Source organism: Bidens hawaiensis, unplaced genomic scaffold (assembly GCF_021521415.1).
Source record: "Bidens hawaiensis isolate Kalapana, Puna unplaced genomic scaffold, B.hawaiensis_p1.1 tig00029317_1, whole genome shotgun sequence".
Taxonomy (NCBI): domain Eukaryota; kingdom Viridiplantae; phylum Streptophyta; class Magnoliopsida; order Asterales; family Asteraceae; genus Bidens; species Bidens hawaiensis.
In genome coordinates this window covers 1-8956 of record NW_027494844.1, presented here as the reverse complement: position 1 = coordinate 8956, position 8956 = coordinate 1, and the positions used below count along the sequence as shown (strand labels likewise).

General features: G+C 35.5%; 1 pseudogene; it reads right to left on the bottom strand.

The window, feature by feature from the left end:
• Positions 1–6094: 6094 nt before the first annotated feature.
• On the bottom strand, positions 6095–6755 carry LOC143578674 (non-specific lipid transfer protein GPI-anchored 5-like; annotated as a pseudogene).
• Between the last annotated feature and the right edge of the window lie 2201 nt (positions 6756–8956).

The following is an 8956-nucleotide window of genomic DNA, read 5'->3' as shown; positions in this document are numbered from 1 at the left end:
ATGAAAGGTGGACAACTCAGCAAAACCCATGTGCTACCACGTGATTATAACCAATGAAAAAGCACCAGGTGTCCCAGAGGACACGTGGCGCAGAGCAATTGGAGGAGGCCAACAAGGCCCTAACTGGGTCTAAGCCCAATCAGTGGAAACCCTAGCACTATAAATACCACATCAACTCCACAAGGAAGAACACACTAAAACAGACAATCACACTCAACTACACAGTATTCAGCTATATTAAGCAATACTCTCCAATTTCCTTACTCTCATATTATTATCTTCTCCTACAAACACTTACTCTCACACCGGAGGGTTACCCCAAAGAGGACCCCTCTGTCCCTTTCTGAGGGGTAAGTTTACGGTGTTGTTCATTTTGTAGGTGGAAGAATCCAGATCCCAGAGATCCATCGGTGAAATAGCATAATCACACCCGAGGAAAGTAGATCGTCTACCAGTGAGTCGATCCACGTTTCTTCACTCTCGATCAACTCTTGATTTGTAAGCCATACTCTATAATATATCTTTTGTAATGGCGATAGTGATTTAAGTTGGCTAATGGTAATGATAAAACTATAATTTTAAAATTTAAAATGACTAAAGGTAACGGGAATAGTTGGATATTTGGGTTAATGGCAAAAGAGTTTAATAGAAAATGGGTTTTAAATGGCCTTAGACTAAATCAAATGCTAATTGGTTATTGAGTTTAAAACATAAATTTGTTTTTTAATAACTTAGCTGTAGTGTTTAAAAAAAATAATAAATTCGTAACTCCCCTCCCCCCTCTCCCGGGAGAGAGATTAGACCCTTGGGAGTCGCTCAACTAGCCTCTATTAGACCGTTCATGAGTATCACTTTATTCTTATTAATAATGTGTACATAAATGCAGATCTTTATGTTTCACCTTTTCACTCTAGTATCATAAATTATCGTCCGATTATAACTAGCTAACAAACATTCAATATCTAGGCAACCAAGAGCAGGTGTATTCTCCGGTGATGGAACACCATACGGTATGCCACTTGTTGATACTAGTCTCTTAACATAACTGACATAATTAAAGGACTTGATAGCAAAAGACTAGTATTATAACTTAATCGACACCAAATATCTTGTTTAAACACCAAAATAAATCATATAATGGAACATGGCTTCGTTTAACTACAACATCAACGAAATCTAATCACAGTCTCAAAACATCCAAAGGTTTCTTTTTTCTTAGCTTTCCATCTACAAAATCTTGCTTTAATCCTTTGTAACATCCTATTTTCGGTTATAATAATAAAATAAGTTTCGTTTATTTAATAGTGTGTCGTGTATTAGTTTAGATAATAAACTATGAGAGTGTGAGCTTGGACCTTAGAAGATAGAATAAAAGATGAAATGGGTCTTAGGTTCATGGGCTTAAGGGAGTATAAATACCCCTTAAACCCTAATCCTTACCATTTTATCCATCTCTACACCATGGCCTACACAATCAAAAACACACACAAACACTATCCTATAACCCGAGTCAATATCCGAAGGAAAAAACCCGAGATTATTGGTGCTAGAACATTGAGACGAACCAAGACAACATCAAGACTAGACCGTGTTCATAGACCGACTCGTTTAAGGTACGTTTATAATGGGATCTTGTTCATTTTGGGTTCGGATTCGTCTAATAATCCTAGATCTGAGTTTATGAGGTAAAAACGAATCCAACAAAACAAAACTAACTGAAATTGATTAACGTTTGATGGTTTAATTGTTGGATTAACAAGTTGTATGTACAAATGAGTAAATCACACCATATAAACACGAATATTTGGATGATTAATGGATTAGGGTTTGTAGTCGAGGTGAATACGAGTTGATTGGTACCATATTCGTGTTATTTCGTTGAGATTTGAGGTTCAATTAGAATTCGTTGCTGTTGACTGTTCTGTACCTCTGAGTCAAAGTCTAGATACGATTGATGCAATTCGTTATGATAAGGTAACGAATTAGCTAACTAATTCGTCATGGCAAGATAACGAATCAGTTCCCCAGTTCATTATGATCAGATAACGAATCAAGTGATTCGTTACTCACCCAATTCGTTATGTTAAAATAACGAATCAGGTCACGTCAAGATAACGAATTAGCTAACGAACTAAGATAATGAACTAATCTAACGAATCAGATCATGTAAGATGACGAATCAGATAACGAATCAGGTGATTTGTTACTCACCAATTCGCTAAGTTCTGATAGCGAATTGGACCACGAATCAGGCTACGTTCAGATAACGAATTAGGCTTAATTTGCTATAACGAATGAGTTAGAGAATAAAATATTAATTAAAAATCCTAATGGAAAATGTGTTAAGATAGTTAATGGAAATAAATTTTTTCCAAGCTTACCTGGCAGCTTACCCCAACCAGGGGCTCTGCCCCTTGGACCCCGCTAGAGGCAGCCACCCCTAGAATCCCGATGTCAGGGGTGCTGCTCCTGGGCCCCTGTTCGTCGAGGGTTATAATTAAACTAGAAATATGATATGAGTAGTGATAGATAATTGATACGTGTAATTGTTATACAGTTAGTCGCGCACAGCTCAAGAAAGGAATAACCATTAACGATGAACGTAACCGAGTTCAGGTGAGTTTCTAGCCCCATTTCCTTGTTATGTTTCCGGGTTGTGTGCATACTCTATGTGATAGTTAATACACTTACCTTAAATGATAAGTGTATTCCATGTATGATTTATATGTTAATTATGTATATCTTGAATGTGAACGAAAGCTTATCGGTACGTGAACGATCTTCGGATATAGCACGTATTGACAAGGGAGGTATGCATATAATAGATGGATGTGTATGATAGATATATGTACAACATATGAATATGTATGAATGAGTAAAGAATGTATGTGTATGTTACGGGTATGTAAAGACAGAATATACGAAGATGAGGAAGTAAGGGATCAGACCCTAATAATATCTGAGATAGAGAAGAAAGGGATCAGACCCTAAATAGTATATGAGATAGAGAATTAAAGAGGGATCAGACCCTAATAATATCTGAGATAGACAAGAAAGGGACCAGACCCTAATAATATCTGAGATAGACAAAGGAAAGAGGGATCAGACCCTAATAATATCTGAGATAGAAAAGCGAAGGGATCAGACCCTAATAATATTTGAGATAGAAAGGACAGTAAATATATAGTATGAAGGTAATAAAGTATGTACGTATGTATGAAGTTATCTAATGAAAGTAAAATAGTAAAGTAATTATTATGTATCTTTGGATGCATAATTGAAGGTAAGTGTACGTATTGTATGATGTATGATAAACTAGAACTCACTCAGCGTAGCTGACTTTAGTGTGCACGCAGGTGAGTAGATGAGACAATTGGCTTGAGCGGGAACACATGGCAAAAGAATAAGAGTCTAACATCTGAAGACTTGTGATGTTTTTATGTTTAATATTCATTTCAACAGACAAGAATGTTCGTTTAAGACATGTTTATGAATTATTATGTAATGTTTAATGAAAGTTTTATATTCCGCGTAAGTTTTTATTAACTATGATATTTAAAACTGTGTTTATGAGTAAATCCAACGTCTAATGTAAGGCACCAATAACGGGGCCTTACATCTCTGAGCTTTGGGTCCATGTCCATAACATAAATTCTTAAATATAAATTTGATATAAACACTAATGATCAACATAATTTATATAATTATGGTTTATTGGATTTTTAATAATCCTATTGAATGGTATTGGCCAATAATAATCCCTATTTATTTTATCGCCACTATATGTCCCAAATTTAATAAAGTTGGCCTCCAATGGTCCCCCCTTTAAACAAGACTAACGACGTTATACATTTTTCCGAATTTCAAGCTAATGTTTTAGGCTTTTGATCGGAAGGAGGATACGAGCCGATTGATGTAAACTTAGTTCGAAACGGGTGCTCTAAAACGATGAAATAATGTTTCAATTCGAAGTGTTCGAACTTACAATCAGCAAAAATCAAGTCGTTTGGATTACCGTTTCGAGCTAAGTTTTTACAACAATTGATTCGTATCCTCCTTCATATCTAAAACTCTAAAAATTAATTAGTTTGAAATTCGAAAAAAAAGTATAACGTTGTTTAACTCCCTTTTAACGGGGGACCACTGTGGGCAACTTTATTAAATTTGGGACCTCTAGTGGCGATAAAATGAATAGAGATTATTATCGGCCAATACCATTCAATATGAATTATTAAAATCCAATAAACCTATAGTTACCGGTATCTAAATTTTAAATTAGTGTGACCTAGGCTAAAATTGTTTAAACCTTGCTAGTCAATTATCATAAGCTTAACATATTTACTCTTGGGCCTTAGCCCATGATTGCTTTAAGGTTTTAAACCAGGGGGATGAGCAAAATCGGTACAAGTATCGGTTGGTACCTAGGTACCGAATTCGGTATCGATTTGGTACCATCGGTACCGAATCGGTACCCAAGTTTTGAGTTTTGGTACCGGTACTGGTACGGTACGGGATAAGTATTTCCCGAATTTTTATCTTCAATACCAGTATCTTCCTGGCCCCGTTAACGCGGTACCGAAACAAATATTTTGATACCTGGTACCAAGAATCGCGATTTTCGGGACCGGGACCGGTCGGTACTGGTATGGTCCCGATCTCATCTCTAATTTAAACCATATTAAAAGTTGAAAAAGAGTACACTACTTTTTCCGTCAATATGGTTTGTTCAAATATGTGGTAAAAGATCCAACAGTTTCAAATTTTCTATTTTCGTCCCAGTGATTTCATTTCACTTGCAATTAAACTCGACCTCACTAACAACGTTAAGTCTGGTTGTTAAACCCTATCGTGTTCCCTTCACAAGAGGGACAATTTTGTCTTTCCCCCCACACCCCCCCCCCCTAAATACACTTCAGCCCCTTACGTTAGAGGGCTTGCGAATTTGGGCTTAGGTTTACTTGGAGAGAAAAAGGAAAAATTGGCTCATTTTAGGGGCACGCCGATGAGTCTAACGACCAGACTTAAGAGGGCTAGTAGAGTTGGATTTAATTGCAAATGAAATGAAAGCACAGGGACGAAAATATAAAATTTTGTAACTATTGGACTAAAACCGCAGATTTAGATAAGGCAGTGAGACGAAAACCGCAACTCACTCTTTGAAAAAAAATCCACAAATCGCAATAAAACGATATGAGCAGCGACAAACAACACAAGACCCACTGCCGATCATCATTCGTCGCCACCAAATCCCTTCGCCAGCTGACTTCCGGCCAAACTTTCAACTTTAGGTAAGTGATTAAGTGAATCACTCATTTAATAATTGATTTTATTGTTTAAGTTTATTTGATTAGAGAAGAGGACTGGGTTTGAAAAATTATGAACTTTAGATTTAAAAGATTGTTTAGACATATTAGATTAAGTTTTCCTTAATTTTATTGACGTACCCTTGTTTAATATAAATTTAGTTATTTTTTTTTATATGAGCCAATCCGATCAGACTTAAACGGGACAAAAAAGTATTACTCCCTCCGTCCAATTAAAAGTGTCAATATTTTCTTTTTTATTTGTCTCGTTATAAATGTCCATTTTAAAATTTATTAACTAATTTTCAAGTTTATCTTTAAACTAACACATCAATCATTAAAAAACAATATTGATCGACCCAATTTTCAAGAACATTTTTGTCATTTGAAAAGCAAAAAAATTAATCATTCACTCTATCTTGAATATCTCTGTAAATTTCCTCCCTCCATGGACAAAATTTATGAGCTTGACACTGGTTAAACTTTAAATTAATAGATGATTACATGGGTCATATTTGGTACTTAGGTTAATGTGTGAGCCTAAATGAGTTGAGATTTTTCATATAAATAAATATATGGGTTGCGAACTGTGATGCAACCCTGAATCCAAAACCATCACGGGATACACGAATACAATCTCAAATTTATTCAAGCAACGTAAAAGTTCCAATCATAAAACAAATGAGTAACGATGTGAACATATCTCTGGTCAACCCAGAATAATGCACAAGATTGATATCAAAAGGCGGAAACCGCAACCGATATCCAGGAAAAATGTGGCTAAGACTTAATTAGAATCCCACAACAGATGAGGCAGCTAGTAAGGAAAACAGAAGTGGAACAAGGGCCAATCGTGTAGAGCTCGCATCCGACGAACCATTATCTGTTGATGGAACAGTATTTGATCCACCAGTGCCTGAGTTTGGAGTAGATGGGGTTGGTTGGAGAACCGCCTGGAGATGCAGCTATTCCATTTCAAAAACATTATGTAAATATTAGGACAAAAAATATATATATACACTGATTCGAATTCATCAAGAGATGGCTATCATCAAATTTTTAAATAGTATGTTGATTTCTTTTATTTTATAAAATAGGAGGTATTACCATTGCATTGACTAGTAGGAGGTGTTTGGACATTGCAGGCTTTAGGCAATTCAAGAGCCTGAGTTTGGTTTATGTTAAGACCTAACGATGAGCCACCGCCATTTAAAAACATCACACAAGCACTGCGGCTGCGACTTGACAACACTATCGAGTTGGGGTGCAACACCCGCTAGAAGGAGTCGAAGAGTTGCCCGTAATGTAGTTAAGGCATGGAGACATGCTAATTATGACATTTGTGCACCCGGAAGACGATTGTGCCATTCCATAACCACATAACATGGAAATTATGATCATGAAGATCATGGTGCTTGAAATGAGAGTGTGATGTGTTTGATTATGTGCCATTGGAGTGCAAAGATTGTTTGCTAAAAAGGTAAAAAGAGTGCTGTTGATAATCTGATTGTTGCAAGTTTGTTTTGGTTTTATTTATATGGAGATTGGAGATGAAAAGTCAAAAGTAATCTGTTGAAACAGGAGGGGTTGCATTGTTGCATATAGGTTACCAACTACACTCCAAATCTATGGCCCAATTACCACCTAACTACCTAAATGATTGTTTTCTACAGCTTTTATAATTGGTGACGATTATATTTAATACTTCATATGTTTTCTTATAAAAAAGGAAAATTGGAAATAAATAATCCCAACTTTTACCTTTTGGCCGATAATAATCCTAATTCTTAAAATCACTACCAATGGTCCCCTAACTTTTACCTATTTTTTGTGTCAATGGTCCCCCGTTAAATATACTTAACGGCGTTAGATTTTAAATGACGTGGAATCTGATTTGTCAATTACGTGGCATTTCTTACTTTTTTTATATACTTTAACCATGTTACGTGGCAATATCCCCCTTTTAAACCCTAAATGAACAAAAAAAAACAATTGCAAACCCTAACTTAATCTCTACCCTCTGACCAAAATTGGGAACTGACATGAGTTCATCTTCATCATCTACCTCCATTCGAAACAAAATTGGGGCCGTAAACCCAAAATCTGTAGACTTGGGATCGATGGAAACATGTATTGTAGCCACGACCTGGTTGCAGTTAGGAGAGTAGCTGGAATTTGAAGTGCTAGACAAGGGCATGAGTTTTACGGCTGCCTCTATGGTCTGCAAGTTAAATTTGTTGTCTAAAGGAGTTTTAGATTTCTGATTACATTGTTAGAGGTCTGATTGCAATTTTTTTATATGGAAAGAACAAGTTGATGCTATGACGTCTAATGGATGCAATTGTAACATTTTTCAAATGAAAAACAAGGCGCTAAAGATGAAGATTGCAAACATGGGGATGGAGAATATGATGTTACGCGAAATGAACAAAAGTTTGAAAAATAAGCTAGCGTTTTCGAATTTTATGTCAAACAAAGTATATATTTATGCAGTTCTAGCTTTATTAGGTGGAATGTTTTGGTATTTTAAGTTAATATAACTGTTGTAATGCACAATGTAATGTTTTTTATGGTTTTAATGGTTCAATGCATAATTATATGTAATGAAATGTATTGTCCACTCATGTTCAATTATATGTATGGAATGCTCAGATAGTTTTTACATATTGATTTAGCAAAATGGGTTTTTAGCCTACTTTTTGAGCAGGTGCATTATTTGACTTATAAAGTCAAATGTTTTTTTTTTTCCTTTTTTGCGAATATAGTTTGACATGCACACACACACCCCTGCTACATACAAACACAGCTTGACCTGCACATACACACACATCTGCCACATAAATCACCAACTTAACCAACTGCTTAAATTACAATTTTGCCCCTGCATAAAAACTTATATCATTTCCCCTAACATAAATTACTAATTTAACTAGAAACTTATTTATTGTTTTGCCAACCTATTTTTACCCCTGCATAGACAATCCCAAGTGAAAGAAACAAACTTTTATAACTTTCAACATTTGCTATCCAACTAATTTTTTGCAAACTCAGTTTGACATGCATAAAAATTTATTGTGCATACACTGGCCACATAAATCACCAACTTAATCGACTGCTTAAATTACAGTTTTGCCCCTACATAAAAACTATATATTATTTTCGTAACATAAATTACTAATTTAACTAGAACTTATTTATTGTTTTACCCTTGCAACTTTCAACATATACCATCCAATACTTAGGTCTTCCAGGACCAATTTTTATTGGTGGAGGATTTAGAGGAAGCTCAACAACTGACCAATATTTTTCTGAAGGCAATGGAGGAATTGTAAACTGATATGACTTGAGATACATTTCTTTGGTGAGACAACTATGAACAAGCTCCTCAACATTCATTTTCAAAAAACCTGCTACTACATGGTAGCATGGAATACCAGTTAGCTCCCATTTTCTACATGTGCATGTTCTATTGTTCAAATCAACAGACACATCACTAAAGTTTCTTCACTTGAAACAAAGTCGGACTTGAAGGAAATACACTACATTTGAAAGCCCTGTCCTTGTCTTTATTAAGCTTTAGTTGAATCCTAGGGCACACAAACACATTTTTACGAGCCATTTCATTTTTGCTTGTTAACTAACCTGGTCATAAC